The 19830-nt window shown below is 50.0% G+C and overlaps 1 protein-coding gene across 1 annotated transcript in view; it reads left to right on the top strand.

Annotated features, from left to right (window-relative positions):
- GckIII (Germinal centre kinase III) overlaps window positions 1-19830 on the top strand; it is a 201607-nt gene that overhangs the window by 11714 nt on the left and 170063 nt on the right. The window lies entirely within an intron of this gene.

Genomic DNA, 19830 nt, shown 5'->3' with positions numbered 1-19830 from the left:
GTAGGAGAGGCGCCCGAGAGAATGCGGTTGTCAAAACTTTCGATATACCGCATGCTTCGCTTTTGCTTCGTGTCGCCGTCCGTTTCAACCCCAGCCACGGTGAACAGCTAGGCAAGGTGCAGTTCGTTGCGCCCGGCGGCGGTGGGGACTGACACGCGCGAGCTTGGATCGGATGCGGCGAGTGTGGCTTGCGCGGCGGCGGCACCGATTCGCAGCGCTTCATTAGCGGCGCGCGCACGCGCAGGTATTACACAAAAGGGCGCTGTGTGCCCCCGGTATTTGCTGCAACGCGAGGAAAGGGGGGGGGGGGGATGCAACGGCAGCCGAGGAGGAAACCTGCATCACGCTCTCTGTGCCATGTCACTGCTGCAAATTCCATTCAGGGTACAAAACCCATGACGCTAGCCATAGAGCTTGCGTCAGTCGTACATTTAAGGGTGTGTGTCAGTTGCTCTATCGAGATCAAAAACAGGGTCCCATATTTGCTGGAAAACTGTTAACAGCTTTTTTTTCCTGAGAGTCAATGCCTTCACTAGATGCGCCGTCGCTGCCTGGAAACTGCACTGCTTCAACGTTGGGATGCGTGTGAAAGTTTTTATGGAGGTTTCTCTCGAGAATTCAGCATTTGCTTGGCCCTAAAAAAAAAAAAGAATTATAACTCTCCTGTCGTACGTTGCGTGGGTGCCGACGTCCGTCGTGAACATGGATGCATCGGTCTAATTTAAGTCCACTACAGAGAAAAATAAAAAAAAAATCTGCCAAAGACCTCCAGTTGCCCTTACGTACGTCGAGAAGTGCACTGTTTCACATAATTCCACCTCTACCTTTCCCTTGTCACTCATTTTCTTACTTAAGCGGCTCACTTATTGATACGTTCTGCCGGTGTCAACTAACTTAGCTTGAAGCATTGCGACCTTTTACGTCGCATTACTGCTCTTCCGTTATTGTCCCCGTCAAATCAGGTATATTTGTCGCGTAGCGCCTGGTATAGGCGGCCACTAATGGTATCAGTGTGTTATAATACATAATTTATTCCCGTATCGCCATCGCCCACCATCACCACACGAACAACACAAGCTCCGTATACTTGGGAGGTGATGGTTAAACGTTCTTTGAGGAGATCTGACGGTGCGTATTATATGCGACGCTGCAAAACTCGTAGCGCGATGTCAAGTGCCTTGCTGCTGGCATTTCGGCGAGAACCGACTTTATGAGCATGTTCATTGCACAGCGCAGAATATTTTAATTTGTGTTGCCTGGTGTTGTAATCACCTGGCTGTTGCGCGCAGATGTTACGTACACTTGCGTCATCGCGCTTGAATCTGCTTCAGTGGCGCTGTCTTGTGGCGCGGACCTATTATTGCATTGGCGATCCATATTCTCCTTACTTGCCGTTCTAAAAAGCAGAAAGTGACATAGTCGTTTAGATGCAGTTTATCGTTTGTTTTTTCTTCGAGAACTCCCGTGTAACAAAAACATTCCTAACGCGTTGCGGTATATATCGACACGCTACGATGTTGCTGTTGCCGTCCATGACTGTAGCTGTGACCCGGTATTCTGCAGCTTTGGTATTTCGTACGCTAATGTTCTGTGCATATAGTAGTACATTGTAGTATACACTGTGAACCCTAATATGAAACTCCCTCAGACTGTTAGCATTACGGTGTGTCTCCCGCGAACTAGTGTCACCACGCCTCTTAGCTCTTGCAGCGCTGAACAGTTTTTGTAGCGACGTGTCGTCTGCCTTCCGGCCGAGCCTGGCGTGCCTTGCTCGACGCGTGACAAACACAATGGGCGGGTGCGAGGAGGAGGAGGAGGCGCGAAGCAGAAATTACGAACAAAGAAAGGCAGCTCAGTTCGTGCCGCTTTGCTTCAACGTGGCTTCCTTTAGGGCGTTCGTGCTGCCGAAAATTGGGACTCGCGGAAGAGCAGCGAGCTGCTCACTTCGAGGGTGTAAAAGGAAGGATGAGCCAGCTTCCGCCGGAACTCGTGCCTAGTTGCTCACTTGGCACAAGTGCGTGACGCAGTAAATGGCAGAGGGGAGCGTCGAGGTCTCTTGCGCGTTGCGGGCAAGTTCTCCCCTCCTTCTGGCTGCGCGTGGTTGGCCTGTCATTTGTAGGCTTTCGATTGTTTTTACTGCAGCCGTGTGTACGTATTCGGGGCTCTGGTTTAGGATGATTGCGCCTAGGATAATATTATTCGCTATCAGGCAGAGACTGCTGGAGGCCGATGCTTAGGGCTCTCCACTGTTTGAACATTCTTTCTCTCCGACCAGATGCCGGCCACCGCATGACCTGAACCGACGTTTGGCGGCAGCGCTGCGTCGACAGTGCGTGTTCCACAGCTGCCGTTCCCGTTTTTTCTGCTTCCTCGGGAGATGGATGCGGGCATTGTTTTGGCGACAAAGTGGGCCCGCGTCTCTCGCACTTTTGTCTCCGCACTGTCTGTTGCGAGGCACTGAAAAAAACGCGGTCGAAGCGCATTTTTCACGAGTGGCGGCGTGGTCGATGCGTGCGCCTTCGCGAGGCCCAGCAGGCACAGTGCGCCGGCCTCCCTGCGACCTCTGCGTCGGCGCAGTGGTTTACGAACTACGGTGTCCCCGCTGGAGTGGGGGGGGCGACGATGCGTGAACGACGACGCGCAGGCCGGCACGCTGCACAGTTTGATTGACGCACGAGCGGCGGCCGAGTCCCGCCACACCGCATTCGCGTTGCCGGCGCACGGGCCGGCTCGATTTGAGCGCACGTACTTGGTCGACGTTGCCGCGTCGATCGAACTCACAGCTGCGTGCTCGGGCAGATGTGCCTCCCGTATCCTTTTACTAATACGCGCTGGGAAAGATGTAATCCGGTGTGTTTGCACACTCTCGCTCCTGATTTCCCCCTTTAAACCACCCCAGAGTCGCGTAGTGTGTTTGACAACACGGCTGGCATCAAGGCCCGGAAGACGATCCTCTTTATTTTTGCGATACGCACTTTTTGTGAATCACATACGGGCAAACATGAAAGCTAGTATCGTTGAGCGAGGCAATCTTATCTGAAGATGGAGTCGTGAACAAAAGAGAAGCACTGCAGAAACACTGCGGTACTGGTCGTTTCTGAGATGGTTTGGCCGTTACTCGGTGTCTGTCCGGTTTTACCGAGCAAACCATATGGCAGGACGAGGGCGAAATACATCATCTACATCTCGAAGCGCTGCAGGATCTCTGCGGAAATGTGCAAGCATGCGTCGTCTTCTTCTAAGGCAGTCGTCGATTTTCTCCTTCGTTAGGCTTCTTCCAGATTGCGGATTTACGCAAATTTATCGGTGATACGTGCATCCCGAATCGCCAAGCGTCTCCCACCCTTGGCGCCTGCAGACAGCTTAGTGGATTTGACGTAGTGAAGCGACCCTGCCTAGCACCGTACTGCGCGATTTTACTCGTGCAAGGATTGCGTTATAGGAGTGGTGCAAATGCCCGCGTGTAGTCGTTGACGTCCTCAACGGTGGCTCTGCCTCCCGGATGCGTGTCGGCGCCCCTTGTCGAATGGGTCGACCCTTCTTGTGTCGAGAAGGGCCCGCGCGTGGCGAGCGCATAGCCATAATGGTATGCATTTATGCAGTGCCCATATGGCCGCCGCGAGGAAGGAGAAGCTTCTTGCGTTAGAAACGGGCCCCACGGGAACGCTCACCCACCCACCGCGCCTTTGCCGCTGCATCCGCGAAATCGAGCGCATGTGCGTGCGAGGACGCCATTGACCTCGACGCGCGGCTCGCGCTGCCCACTTTGCGGCCCTCGCCGGACTGCAGCACGGGGCCGCCGAGAGGTGCGGTCCGCCACGACGGAGTCCCCTTCTCGGGGCCCCGCTTGCAGGGATCCCCAGGAAGCTGTTGGCTTGGGACGGCGAAACTTTTCCAAGTGCACACATTTCTGCTTTCGCTTTTCTTTTCCAAACTGTGTCACCTGAAGTAACGATGTGAACCAACTACTACTACTACTACTGCTAATAATAATAATAATAATAATACTAATAATAATAATAATAATAATAATAATAATAATAATAATAATAATAATAATAATAATAATAATAATCGGTAAATGTATTCGTATAGTGTTGCATCGTTGGTTTATCGCATTCTGCATCCTCCGTTTCGCTCTTCTTGAATGGCCTATGTGTTTCCTGCGCGTGTTGTGCCGACCCGACGCCAAAGCGGTTCTTGCTGCTGTTTCGTATTTGCTGCTGCTCTTTCCAAGCGTCCTCTGCAGCACGGAGCGCGAGAGAATGCACGTTGCTCCGCGTTCCGACGTGGCGGCATTTGCGCAATGTCCGGCGCTCGCCTTTCGGTCTGTCCTGTGCTGTGGCACGCACCTTGATGTTGCCGCTAGCTTGTCGGAGCCGGGCGAAAGGGGAGGGGTCCCTCGAGGGGTCCACCGAGTTTGCGAGCGCGTGCGCCGACCACACGGAGAGCACATCTTCGGGGCGGCGTGCATCGTGCATACGTTTCCCCGATGCCGATAGCTATGCGTTGATCGTTGCTGGATTTCGCCCGTTGTGGTGGTCATTTAATGCCGCGGCAACACATCGTATAAATTTCAGCTGTCGCTACAGCGCGAGTGTCGGGCTGCACGAAGCATAGACGCTGAGTAGCCCTGCTCTCGAGTTCGTTTCAGTGGTGCAGAGACTTGCCCGCGAGGTGTGGCTTCGTTGTGGTGGTAAACGCGGAGGAGAATGGACTGACTCCGGAAAGGAAGTCGCGCCTTCCCCTCATAAGGGCGAGCCCGGGTGTATGTACATCGGTGCCGGTGAACGACACACTGAAGCAGGCCCAGGCCTATAGGTACGCGTTCGCATACAGAAAGCTGTTCTCTCGCGCAGTTTTGTGCTCATTTTTCCTGCCCGGCAGTGTTCTCCGGCAACGGGCTGGCGCTCCTCCCTGTGTAGAGCCCATCTCGCCTGCTCTCGGGACGCGCAGCCGAATGCCGCGCGTGTCGGGCCGCGGATGTGCCGCGGATGCAGGAGGGGAAGCGGAATGACCGCGCATCGCGACGGCGGTGGGAAGGACGAGGTCACTGTGTCGTCCCTGGCTGCCCAGCCGCCGCCGCTCCTTTCCACGCAGCCACGTCATTTCTTTCTCTATGGCCACGCGTTGGTCGGTCATTCCGTGACTGTGGCCAGGCGCGCCCGCAGTAGCCGCTAGCTTGGGCCAGCCTGTCCCCGTCCGAGCACTTTGATGCTGCGTTTGTCCGGCTCGTCGCTGTGTATCACGACTAGTACGCGCGCCCTCTCTCGGGTGTATAGCGGGCGCAGCATTCATTACTCGGCACTTAGAAACATGCACCGGGCTTTCTTGTTGCCTGACGTGTGTCCCCTGCTCTTCATTGTGTGGCGGCTTGTTCGTGGACCCTCCGCGCGGCTTTTAAGATGCCGTCGCAAGCTAAACATTGCGGTAGCAGCATGAACGCGCCAACTACGTGCCATGCGCGTCACATCTAACGGAACTAACGGCTATCTGCAGCCAGAGCACGTGGATGAAGACGCAGCCTGGGCCGCGGGATTTTGTAGCGACGCCTTTTCGCAGTGCTAATGCTTTTCGGCGCTTTTCGCGTTCGTAAGTGGTGAAAGTGACGCTCCCTACTCGTGAACGCGAATAGCGGCGAAAGGCATGAGCATCGGGAAAAGACAGTCGTGGCAGAGGTTGCGGAGAAGGGTCGCGCACAGGAATGTTAACCGTAAGTCTCGGCGCTGCGCCTGAACAGCGCTTGGTCGGAAGCGTGCATGTGGTTTATCGCTGTACACGACACCCCCCAACACACGCACACCTGACGAAATAAGGTTGTTTCTCTCTCTCTCTCTCCACCGCACATTATCCGTGTTTCAGAGAACGATGGAGGTTGCAGACTGTGTCTGCCGAACGTCATTCTCGCCTGTCGTCGTGGGCCTCTTTGTCCCATTTTCGCACGGCGTCGGCGCCCAGCGCGGATTGCCGTGAGAACTGGACCGCACCGTGATTCTTGTCTGCGTGCGCGGCCGTTTCGCTGTCGTCGACGGGTGTGCGAATTCCGAGGTTTCCTAGTTCTCCTCGACGCGTCCCTGCATTGGAGACCTCTTCGTATGCGCACATCGTCGCCTTGGTGTGGGATATATATATATATATATATATATATATATATATATATATATATATATATACACACACACACGCGACGATCGCTGCCTGCTGTTTAATGTTAATGCGCACCATCGCGTGGTGTATGTGGCACTCATTTGTTTGTTACACTGGAGCTTAGCGTGGACGCTTGGGCTTTTTGGTAATTCATTAAAAAAAGGACACAGCGCAAAAAACACAAGGGAACGAAAGAGCGAAATTTATAGGGTGCTACCATGTGCAATATGTGAATGATCAGCAAAAGACATGGAACATAATTTGCAATACTGATAATGATAGCCACGTACCTACAGAGCATACGGAGCGCTTGCCATTCAAATCCTGTCAAGATACGTCATTTCCCGAGATGAAAGTGCAATCGAAGGAGAACTGACGCACGAGCTATCAAACTTCCTAATGAAATTTGCCTCAATGATTTCACGTGTCAGCTGTGAACTGTTTAGCCAGCGCTTCGCTTTCTTCCAAGTAGGGCTTACACCCGTGGTCGTGGCAATAAATACCAAGATGACCCTGTACCGTGTCGTACAGATCTTTATGGTGCTCCCTGAGACGATCATTTAAGCACTCTCCTGTCTGTCCCACGTAGTTTTTTCCACAAGACAGAGGAATCACACGCACGACGCCAGTGATGCAGGGCACTAAACCCTTCCTGTGTTTCACAATACAATGGCCACGCCTGGCTTGTGAAGCAAGCTTGCAAAGGTTTGCTATTTTTTCGGAAGCGGAAAAAAACCACCGCTACACCAGCGCGTTGCTCTACCCTCTTCAGTTTGTGGGACACATCATGTATATACATACGGACGTACTGCAAGTTTTTCCTTTCCACGGGTGGACGTGGTGCTCGATCAGCTTCGCCATGCTTGATTTGCATAAAAAGCTTAAAAGCATAAAGCATAAAAGCATAAAAAGCATAAAAGCCTTCGTGTATCCGGCAGACAACAAGCGGTCAACGTGGGCATCAAAACTTTTGCATAGAATGCGGACGTGACCTTCTGAGGGCACTGACGAGACACACATTAACGAATCCTCTTTTGTCGAATTTTGAATGTGCTGACTGGAAAGAGAGAAGCGGTTTCCCGCTCCTTGGTTCGAACGACCAGTACAAATACCTACTGGACATGCACAGCCTGACTGACGACCTTAAACAGTTATATTCGGGTAGCTCATGCGTCAGCACTAACGGATGCAGGTTTTTTCTGAATACATCTAACACCTTTCCTGCAGCCTGCTCAAACACCTCCTCCGGACATTCAAGACATTCAATGAGAACTAAAAAATCGTCTACATATCTGCACACATTTGCAACCAGGGTCATATGAAGAAAAGTTTGAATAATGCGGTCGTTATGTGCGAGATAAATATCGCTGAAGAGAGGCGCAAGACATGAACCTTTGCAAATTCTACTTTTTTTATTGTAGTGGATTTCCTCCCAAGAGTCAAAGGTAGATTTAGGATTTAGGAAATTTAGGATTTCGATTTAGGAAAAAATGACAACAATTCTAAAAGCCCACTGACCTCAATTACTGTCTCGTTCTGAAATGCTATCGATCTAAAGTTGTCTATGCATCCTTCTACACATCTTAGCATCTCATCATGTGGCAGAAAATTATATTATTCCCTCCCACATGATGAGATGTCAGTTCTCCTTCGATTGCACTTTCATCTCGGGAAATGGCGTATCTTAACAGGGTTTGAATGCAAGCGTTCCGTGTGCTCTTTAGGTACGTGGCTATCATTATCAGCATTGCAAATGATGTTCTAGGTTTTTGCCCGATCATTCACATAGTGCGCATGGTAGCACCTTATATATTTAATCCTTCGTGGCTTGGCGAATAAACTGTTATAAGTCATTGCTGTGTGCTTGTCCGTTTTTTTTTCATCCACTTTCACTGCCATGTATTTATCATTTCTTTAATTCCATTAGTAAATGCGAGTGATTTCCCCTATCCTTGGTGTCTTTGTTTGTTGGCTTCTTATGATTAATACAAATCGGGCCCCTCGGTTAACCCCCTTTCCTCTCGTTCTCTCGTGTTTTGGTCATTTTTACGCTGTCATTTTTCCACTCGCCTTAGGCTACGTTCACACTTGGCAAACCGCAAGCGGACGGAAAAGCCAAAGCGGCCGGATAATCTTTTTCGCGCATGTACAAAACGTTCACATTTGTTTCGCCACTGCAGCGGAAACCACTTCCGCTTTCTCACACATCTATCTAGTTTGCGTACGTTTGTCCGCGTGGTGGCACTGTTCATCACACTATTTCAAGACATACGTTCATTCATTGACCCATCAGTTACTAAAAGCTACCATTTCGCGCAACTGCGCGTGTCGTTTTTAACTTTCGTCCACCACGGAAGATAAACGAGACATAGTTTCGATAGCTTTGGCTAGTTGCTTTTTCTAAATATAGACAATGAGCAATGGAAAATGCTAAATTTTACGACCGGATGTTTACATGCGATTGCAGCTTCCGGTAAAGCGGAACGTCTTTCCGCTCCGCCTGGGCGAAAAAATCGGTCCGAGACCGATTTTCTCGCCGCCTGGTTTTCCGCCCGTTTCTCCGCCTAGGCGGGCGGATTTTGTCAAGTTTTTTCCGCTTCCGCCTGCTCCGACACCAAGTGTGAACGCAGCCTAAATTAGACTGAAAACTCTGTAGTGCGGAATTTCACCATGCCGCATATAGGCGAATTTTTTTTCTTTAAACATTTAAACCTCCGCTATAAGTTGTGTATATATTCAATTCGGTCTTTATTTTTCTCTTGGACAGAAAAGGAGACAGGACTAAAAGCTCGTAAGCTTGGCAGATGCCCTGCCCCCTTCATCAACTTGGCAGCTAGTACAGTACGCAGGCAGAGATTTTCAATTTTCCAAATAAACACTGAAACAAAATAAGAAAACACTTTGTAAGAAGCAGCGCTATGCAATGCAGCACAAACGTAGGTTTTAGAAAAAACAAATAACTGGTCATGGGGAAACGAAAAAAAATATAACAGGTATAGGTTTAAACTGAGTGCAATATTACGTAATTTTGCTAAGAAAAAAATCGCTTAATAACATCACTTGAATGCTGAAAGGGATCAAACAATTCTTTGTTTAATTTATTTAATAATACTGGAACAGTATAAGAAAGAGACTGCTCGGTATAATATGCCCTAGGCGTCGGCACTAACCAATTTTTTTTATGTCTAGTCTGCAGGATATGCCTGTTTTTCTCAAGTTCTGCCAGATAACTAATATAATGTTCATCACTTTGGGAAGAGCGTTTATAGATCATTAGTAGTCTATAATTGTATAAACAATATATTGGCAGGATTTCATATTTTAAGAACAAGTCGATGTGTGGGGGAACAACAAGGAACACCAGCAATGCATCTTACAGCTCTTTTTTGAAGAAGGTGAAGCTTGGATAAATTTGTGACACCCTAAGTGCCCCAAACGGTACAACAATATTGCAAAAGAGAAAGAACTAATGAGTTGTATAGCAATAGCCTAACTTTGACAGGAAGAATACCGCGCAGGCGCAACATGACACCGACAGCTGAAGACACTTTTGATCTGATATAGTCAACATGATCATTCCAAGTCAAATGCTTTGAAAATATAACGCCAAGGATTTTAACAGAATCTACAATTTCAATAGTATCAGAGCTTAAGAACACGTTCAACGGCCTAGAAATTATCTTTACTTTTGGAAAGTACAATATTATTTTTGTCTTTTTAGAATTAATCTTCAAACAAATTGATTTTGCCCATGTATTTAATGCATCCAGTGTTTTGATTGCTTTCTCTTCAATGTCACTTTCTGATCTCCCGAATATGAACACCGAAGTGTCATCAGCGTAGGATACAATCTTTCCATCAGTTAAACATTGCACAATATCATTTATATAAATTAAAAATAAGAGCGGTCCCAAAATGCTTCCTTGGGGGACTCCTGCATAAATATTTTGTATTGAAGACAACGAATTTTTTAAAGTCAACATATTGTGTTCTTTTCGATAAATACGATTTCATAAGATCGTGAGCTTTTCCTCGGACACCATAGCTTGCCAGTTTATGTAGTAAAATTCTGTGGTTTATCAAGTCAAAAGCCTTAGGAAAATCTATATAGTATATGCCTGCACCTATTTCCTTATTTTGAAACATATCTATAATGATTTCTTTTTGAGTCAGTAATGCTGTTTCAGTGGATCGATTCTTTCGAAACCCGTGCTGAAAGTCAAGGAGCAGGTTATGTTTTTCAAAGAAAGATAGTATCCTACCATGCATTAATTTTTCTATACCTTTCGAGAACACTATGTGGTCGTGCCGCTTAGCATCTAGTCATAGGTGAGATTGTACGTAAGAACGCTTGTGTACCATGCTTTGCGTGAATGTTGACGAACACAAGAGCACAAAACTATAATCCGATGCGCCCCTCCATTACTGAGGCTTTCACAGCCCTCTTGTTGCTTTGGCACGTTAGGACACCAGCCATGAGTCAATAACATTTGCTTCAAACTTAGATGTAATGTACAGCGTATCGTTACTTTATCAATGCCTCTTTCGTCACACGGAGGGTTGTGAATCTCCACGGAGCAGTTTTATGTGCTATTACTTCCTGTCGCGATTCAGGCGTATTTCGCAGACTCCATGTCGTTTTGCCGTTCATGTGGCTTGAAATGCAACGCGTCGTTGATGTGAACGGGGTCGCGGTCCTCGTTTTCACGTCCCTCGCCCCCTCTCGACTCGACGTCTGCGTTCGCCTTCTCTCTTCGCTTCCCTCGCTTATTCTTCCGCGCGCGAAGTCCTGAACGCACCCCGTTGGCTACATTGTGCGATAGCTGCACTTCGTGCACAGCTCGCGCAGGAGCGACTTGACTGTGCCGGGCGACCGCAGTGTGTGCCGGACCCGTACGCGCGTGCTTTTGATACACCGCCACTGACGGCGCTGCCTTGCGCTCACGCGAGAAGCGGAGTTTGCATTCACACGCGCTCTTGCGCTTCACTAATTATAGGCAAGACGGCGGCGGTCTCCCGTCGCCGAACGATAGCATTGTTTGCCGACCGCGACTCCGTCCCGGCAACGTTATTGGCCGAGTGGACCCTGTGCGTTCTGCCCCTCTTTCTTCCTTTGTCCGCGTTTTCCCATTTTCTCGTCTCGTTTCTGTCGCTTGTGGTGACGCGTTGGCGAGCGCCGTCGTGAAAGCCTCTCTCCGTCTGCATTCACGCTGGCGACGTATTCGGGGGCGAGACGACGACGATGCGCCGTCGTCGAGCCGCTCTGCTGTTTTCCTTTCCCGTGCTTTGGTTTCCTCATTCGCGAGACTCCGAGCGTATCTGTGCCGTTTGTTCAGAGGAGCTGTCGCGCGCGAGGCTCGCCTTTTGTGGCTGCTCGCTCCTTTCCTCACGGGCCCGAGGTTAAACCGCCGCAGTGGGAATGGCGAATGTTAAAACCTGCGAAGCTATCAAGAGTATTTGCCCTTGATTAAGTGCACTCGTCGAAACTTAGCTAAAAGGACGACTTCGATGGCGCGCAGTGATCATGATCATATCACGATAATGATGAAACATTAACAAAAGGTGGCCCATCGATGCAGCCGTTACTTTTGTCTCTTTCGCACGTTCGTGTTCAGCGCTAGGTTCAAGTGTCCTTGACGTGATCGTTGCCATATTTCCGTTGGTGCCATTCGTCGGTACCACACAAAACAGGCGTCTTCATGATCCTGTATTGACACGTGTACTTGTGCATCTTTATTGGCTGACCGCGTTTCACGGTCAAGAAATGTTATCGCTCAGCGCAGGACGCGCCTGCATGTATCGGAAGTTTCTCGAATGTTATCGAGGGTTCCACCCGCTGTCTGTTGTCACTGAACCACGTGTAATCTGATTGCTTGTATGCGCGACGCGAATTGTGTAGAACTTTCTGGAAGACGCGCGGGTACCAGCGATTATTCTCGAACCTTCGATGATTTACGTATAAAAGCCGACGCGCTTGCCCCGCAGATCAGATTTCCACGACCGCCGACTGTGTTCGCCGCTATCGTTGTGCTTTGTGTGTAATTTGCTTTTGTTGGCACAAGTTCGCCCAATAAAAGTCAGTTTCGTTATTCATAGTTACTGTGTTCTTGACGGCCACTACCGCGTGACATTATGCTACGCGCGCGGGTGCCGAAGGAACGTGCAATAACGTTTACGCCAAGCCTGAAGGGCTTGTTGTAATTTGTCTTAAAATGGCTGTGATGCCTTCGTGCAGAGGCGCCACACCGATTGCATATTTGGGCGAATATTTGGGGGACTCCGGAAGTTTCGATCACCTAGGGTTCTTTAACGTGCACCTAAATCTAAGTACACGGAGGTTTTCGCATTTCGCCTCCATCGAAATGCGGCCGCCGTGGCCGAGATTCGATCCCGCGACCTCGTACTTAGCAGCCCTGCACCACACTAAGCAACCACGGCGGGTGGCGTGCTCTTGTAGAAAGTAATGTTGCTCCTATATAGTACCCAGATAAGCTTTTTCGTTAAAAAGTGGACGACATCCATATCCACGCAACCGTGAGCGACGTTTTCTTCCTGAGGGAGTCTAATATCTGCAGCTTTCGCCTGGGCGTGGTGAAACGCGGCGAGTCGCAGTAATCACGATCGAGCGGATTCAGAGGACGCGCTCGCACATTTAGGTATCACCAGGGGCGGGCGTGGAGGAAATGGAACGAGTTCGACAAGTGCGCTCGCCCCTCTGTCCTCCCTGACAGCGCTCTTGCTGCTTCTTGTTCGCTGGAACTTGCGAAGGCGTTATAACAACTGGCCCGAACTCCTGTCCCTGCCGAGTAGAAAGAGAATGGCCGCACCCGCTGCTACTTGGCGCATTGGGGAGCACCGCCCGTTTCTCGTCATAGTGCAGGATGGACTACACGGTTGTGCGCATGCTCGCACACATGTCCAGTGGAGCGCGCGCATGCTCTGTCCACTCGTTCGAAAAAGCGTTGGCCTTCCAAGGCCCCGCACTAGGGCCGACGCTTCGCTTGCCAGCGTGTGCGCTGTTTTGTGTTATTCGCGCGCGTTCTCGTAGCGCCTCTGTCAGGGGAACTGTTATCTGTCTTTCTTGTTCTGTCTTCGTTCTTGACACCATGTACCATGCACCTAGTCGAACAGCTCACTCTCCTGAACTCCATGCGTTTCGTGGTCGCCGCAGACACGAGGCACCCGCACGCGAGGCGAGCAGGCGCGGTGGTTTGTCACGCGCTTTTCGAGCTCTTTTAGGTGCGCGTACGTGTGTCTACCCTTTGTGCTTCCTGCTTAACCGCGCTCTTCGTCCCGTGTGTTTTTCTCTCTAGTCGTTCTGCCCGGTCTGCTTCCCGTCCGTTAAAAAACATAAGAAGACAAAAAGAACGAGTAAAACCGTGAGTGTGGAGCCCGCGATGACGTTCCCCTCTCGTCGTCCGTGGTTTGTTCATCGCCCAGTCGACGGCGGGTCGGGCGTTGCTGCACGCGCGACGCGTCGGTCATTGCCGCCGGGCTCGCTGCCGGGGCTGCGCAGATGTGCACGGTGTGCTGCGTACTACGCGAGTACGCTGGGGCGGGCGCTGCGAGAAGCGCTGCGAGTGCGCGAGAGCATTGTCCTCCGGGGGCGCGTGTTTAAGTCCGCCTGTCAACTTCTCTCGCAGATTTTTGTTTTCTGTATCTTTTCTTTTCACTCGTCGCACTAGGGAGAACGGGGGGCGGCACGTTCGCCGCGACCGCACGGTTTCGGAAGTTGTCGCGACGCTTCTTCCGCATTTCGGCGAGACCCCCGATTTTCTTTGCGCGGATCCCCAACGCGCCCTCGTGCGCTGTACGTGCCCGTCTGCACCGATTTTGAGCGTCAGGTGCTTCTTCAACCCCTGTGCGAGCTGTGTCTTTCGGAGGTCGAATCCGCAATCACGCGAAGCCGTAGGGAATCTGACCACGATCAGTGGAACTCACTGGAAGCCAGAATGAGCCGTGCATTCGCTCTTCACCCGCCGCGGTCGCTTTGGCGTTGCGCTGCTAAGCACGAGGTCGCGGGATCAAATCGCGGCCGCGGGTGCTGCATTTCGATGGGGGCGAAAAGCGAAAACTCCCTTGCACCGTGCATTGGGTGCACGTTGAAGAACCCCGGGTCAAAATAATTCGGAGTGCTTCTTTATACGTCGTGCCACACACAAACAGAGCGTTGTTCTGGCGCGTAAAACTCCAGAATTTAAATATTTGCTCTTCATATAATGCCAACAGACAATGAAGCCGAGGAAAGCTTCGGGGAAATTCGCTGTGGTTGTAATTGAAATGTAGTGCTTGTAGTTCATATGCTACATTTCAATTACACCTGCAGGTAATTTTCCTCGTGCTTTGCGTGACTGCATTGTCTTCTTGCTTTATATGTTCACGATTAACAAGAAACGTAGCCCCTTGGTTTCCATTATTATTTAGTTCACTCGCTCTTCAAGCGACACAAAGCAGCAACGAGTAGATTCACGTGATTTGTGTATGCTTGATGGTAAACCTGTACGTTTTATAACTCGGAAGGCACGAAACACGCGGACGAGCGCTGAAGCTTCGAGGAAGTTTTACGATAATCTATCCAGTTTACGCATGAATAATCTGCTTATATCAATTACTGCCTCTAAAGGCGCTCGACTATCTTCCACGCCTCCGTTTGGCCGCGACCGCTTCTACTAATTTTCTTATTTCATTACATTATTTTCATGTAAGTGTGCGAATTATTACCATGTAGAATCGCTTAACTGACTCGGAACTCGCCATCGCATTTGCACAGCCCGCTTAGGTTTCCGGCGCTCGGAGTGCTGCGGCCGTATTGCGGAATTTGCGTTGCCCCGCGTCTGTTTGCGTGCGCCACGCGACGTCGCATTTGCCGTGCTTTGCCGCTCCTTCTGTTCGAGTCATAAATACGAGAGGGCTTTCGGTGCTCGCCCCCTCACCGAGGAAGCCGGTTCGGCCGAAACCGAAATTCGTGTTAATCATTCCCCGCTGTGGTACGTAGCTCTGCCGCTGGTGTATTGCGTGAAACAGGATTCGGGTCGGCGTGCCTTGCTGTGTAAGATTGCGTTGCCAGTTTTTATGCGAAGCATATTACGAGAGCTCAACCCAGCTCCTCAGGCGCGGCGGTGTCGCCTTGAAACCACGTGACACCGTGACGTCACGACAGAGGAGAAGTGGCTTTGGCTCCACTCTTGCAAGATGGGTTGGGTGGGAATAGAACCAGGGTCTCCGGAGTGTGAGACGGAGACGCTACCACTGAGCCACGAGTACGATGCTTCAAAGCGGTACAAAAGCGCCTCTAGTGAATGCGGTGTTGCCTTAGAAACGAGCTGTTTCTAAGGCTCAGGCGTGCGTCGCTTGCTCAGGCACACATTTCGTTGCCGCGCCGAACGCTGCGTTGCTCGACGCTCACCGCGTCCAATGCGGGGCGTCCAAGGCGAAGCAGAGTAACGCATGAGTTGTTTCTTCGTCTAGCCGAACCAAATATAGCCAAGCAACAGCAGTTCACCAAGCTAAACAGTGGTTCAACAACTAAAATAAAGGCTAGTATGCTTCGCATCCTGGGCTTAACCTTACCTAAGCCACAGCCATTTTTTTTTTTAATTTCTGTTCTGAGCCTACTAGTGGCCTTTCTATTACGCATCGTCATATGCAGCGGGGCCCATGGATTAGGGTTGGATCGCGTGAGACAGCGATGCCAATGATACATTGTGAAAAGTGATCTTGGCATCGTGGCATACTTTTTCGCTCGATTCCGCATAGACCCGCGGCTTCTGCCGGCTCACGGATATGCTGTGGTCGGGAGAGTGTCCTCAACAGTGAGAGGGAGAGAAATGTGGACGCGTCGTCTTAAGAAGGCAGCCCTTACAAAAATTTTTATAGAAAGTCATTAGACTGTCTATAGTCTTTCTATAGAAATTTTTGTGATGGAGTACGGGCGAACCAAAAGATCTAGTAACGTTGGGGCAAACGTCCTCTTCTGCGACAAACTGCGATTGACAGATTCGGAGCTGCGTGTGACGTTTGTTTAGAGCTGTGCATGTTCTTATGACACTCGGCAACCACTGTTTAGTTTTTATTGTTTTTTATTTGCCTTGAATTCGCCGCTGCCAGTATCATCCGTGGCCACCGCTTGGATGCACGGAGTATATGTTCCTACGAGAGGTCACGATCGGCCCGCTGATGTGACGGAATCATAGAAGACGTCGCACATAGCGATAGGGACGTAGCGAATTCACCTCGCAGCTGCTCCGTCGTGCAACAGTCAAATCCCACTTAATCTTCATTAGCGTAGAAGGTGAAAGTGCCGAATGTGCTCTGGTGGCCTCTCTGTTTCTCTACTTTATGACCAGTTATGGCATGCACATATAGTTAATGCGCACGTCCCTTCGCAGCTTCACACAACTCCCCTCTTCTTCGCTTCGTTTTCGGTGTCTCTTGGCCCCTTCGTTCTGAGAAACTCGCGCTTCGCGATGCTAACGGTTGTGTGTCGCGGCACCAGGCGGGCATCGGGGTTGGAACCACGCCTACGTTTGCTATTACAGTCGCACACAGACCTCGCTCTAAGCACACCAACGAAGCGCGAGCGGGCCCCGTTCAGAGCCACGCATGCCTGCTTGGCCGCGTGCACCACGTGAGGAACCTGCGGAGACGATTCGTCACGCTGCTGTAATGTATACGGAGATGCACACGCTCTAAATTGGGTCCTCGTGACACGCGGCCAGAAGTTATTCCGGTCCGTCGCACGGAAACTGCGGAACGGCCGGCTGGTGGGGACACGTTCGCGGAGCAGTACATTGCCGGACGGACACGGCCGCTTAGCCGCGGGCGCTATACTTGGCACAACCTGGAGCCGTGTTCCGGATGATCGCTCGAGCGCTCTTATTGTGCGGACCGTCCGCGTGCGCGGCGGGTCGCGTGGCGCCGCAGCGCTGGTTTCACTGCGTCAGTGCAGCGCGACGGGAGCCTCTCGCGTCTGCATACACGTGACGCCTCCGCCGTGCACTGGGGGCGTCGAGAGGTGTGTCCCCCGCCGCAGTGGCATTCCGCTGCCGACTCCGAGGTCCATTCGGGGCCTCGGCATTTTGCTGCCAAAGTGCGCAAAATGTTCTCCTGCGGCGGCTGAAACGTGGCATCGAAGCGGCGTACAGGTCCGTTGTGCACGGTGGGAACGGCACGGTAGAGCCGGTGCAGCGTACCTGCGTCGTATGTGTGTACTGTATATAGCCGGGAGTAGAGAATTATACTCGGTTCCGATACAGTGAAGAGCTTGGCAAAGTCTCGAGCACAGATTTCGGCCCGAGACATACCATGCGTACCCTTGGAACTTCCGAAGACTGTCTGTGGTGTACTACGAGTTACTCGTGCTCTCCTGCAATGCGAAACTTCTCCATTTTGTCAAGAATGGAATGCAGAAATGTTCGTGCACTTGAATTATTTTGTTGCACATCGAACTTCACGGGGTGAAAATTCGTCCGGCCTGCTTCATTGTGAAGTCTCTTTTATGTTCTATCAGAATGAATTCAAACGCGCCCAGGTAAGAAACGGTTAGAATGCATTGTTGCGTGTCCAGGTTCGCGTGTATTCGCAACCGTGGTGTTAGTCGTGCAGGCTCCAAATCGCAAAACTGAAACTGCACCACGTTTGGAAACCGGATATACTGAGCAATTGCACGTCAAACTTTCATATGTGCTTACGTACTAGCCATGTTCTCGTTAACTTTGTTTTTTTTTTTCTTTTTACTTTCTCTTTGAGCTGATGGAACTGCTTTAGTGTTCGGCTTCGGGACGTTCCATTTTAGTTCGTCCCGTTTCTATCGCGCACTTTTATTTCAAGAGTGTGGGTCATTTAGGCTGAACGCTTCATTTTCTGTTCATGTAATAGCATTGTTTATGAAAAAAAAAACTGCTTTGTTCGGATCTCGATGTTAATAGAATTTGCTTATTATAGATTTTGTGACGTTTCATCTCAATCAGTTGCGAATCTGCACTCTTGTCAAACGGCTTATGTTCCTCCCGTCTTTAACTGCGCAGTTTTTCAAGAATATTTATAGACGCGCCTACACGGGGCTCTGCGACCTTGGTGCAACTATAGTTTGGTGACTTATACCCCTGTCACACTAGGAGATTTAATGTCATTTGAACCGAATGGCATTCGGTGCAACGAATGTCATTCGCCCGCGGAGGTGCTACACTCGAAAAATTAATGTCATTCGGTGGCGATGTCAATGGCGATCATTCCGAAAAAAACGGGGCGACTAAAGTAGAACAAGGAAGGAGTAAACTGCTCATAAGCAATGCATTTATTTTAAAATACATTTTGGAACGTCGCTTCACCGAAAAAAAAATATTTTAGTACTGCGTGTAGAAAAAGTTGTTCTATTTCAGACTGTGCGGCCAGTATAAGCCAAAACAAGACTTAGCCGCCTGAGTAGCCGACAAATTGAAAACAAAATGGCTGACATGGCGACACTGGAGCAAGACGCTAAGTTGCAGCTGGTGAAGCGATTAGTTGCTGCGCACTTTGCATTGCGAGCAAGGCGTAATAATAAGAGGAAGCGATTAGACGCTCTAATAGACGCACAGTCAAGACGGAGTGACGAAATTGAGCAGCGTATTCAAGCGAACTCGTTCACTGTTGCGGCTGTGATGGCAAGTTGTTCCATTGTTCACCGAGAGCGTTGGACATTTCAAAGAAATGAGCGCTGGTTTGAAGATACTTTGCCGAACCTTGGTGAAAATCACTTCAAGCAAGCTTTTCGTGTATCGCCGCCTACGTTCAGGTATTTGGTGGAATCGTGCAGATCCGTCTTGGAGCGCCAAACGACACGATTGAGGAAGCCGATCTCCGTGGAAAAGCGAGTGGCGGTGGGACTGTACAGATTGTGTTCTAGTGCAGAGGACAGAACCATCGCGCACCTTTTTGGCATCGGCAGGTCAACAGTGAACGTGCTGTGCAGAGAATTCTGCAAGGCGGTAATTGATCAACTTGAAGGGGAATGGCTTCACATGATCCGCCGCCAAGAATTGAAACAACACATCAGGGAATTTTTTGCTCTGAGTGGCTTTCCTCAGGGTATTGGCGCTCTTGACGGCTGCCACTTTTGTGTGTCGCCACCGAAGGAGAACGCCGTGGATTACCACAACTATAAAGGATGGTAAGCACTACGCAAAGGTTTTTTTTTTTTTACTTTTATAACACCATTTCACGAACACAGCTTGGATCTTGTGTCTATAGTTTGGGAAATATTAAACTTCTTATGGGCGTTTTACTGTCCAGAGAAAACTACGTATGAAATTTAAAGATTATAATTTTCAGTCTTTCGTTCTTGTTTGTTATCAAAGTTTTATAAATTTGACTTGCGAGAGGTTGCTTCATTACATTTCTTGTAGAGCATATTTTTTGTTAGCATGGCACAACACTATTGCTGCTTAGTAGCGGTGGTCTCTTCAGCAGCACTATGGACACAAATGACTTGTACCATTTGGTCAGAAAATTGCAATGCAGAATACACTGAAGTGCATAATCATATTTATGTATTGCTTTCTGTGCAGGTACAGCATCATACTTCTGGCGATGGTGGACCATATGTACCGATTTCGGTACATAAATATTGGAGCTCCAGGCAGATGCCACGACGCCAACGTGTATGCAAGGTCGAGATTGTCTACGTTGGTTGAGGGCGCATAC

This window comes from Dermacentor albipictus, chromosome 1, assembly GCF_038994185.2.
Source record: "Dermacentor albipictus isolate Rhodes 1998 colony chromosome 1, USDA_Dalb.pri_finalv2, whole genome shotgun sequence".
NCBI lineage: Eukaryota > Metazoa > Arthropoda > Arachnida > Ixodida > Ixodidae > Dermacentor > Dermacentor albipictus.
This window is presented reverse-complemented; position numbering and strand designations above follow the sequence as displayed.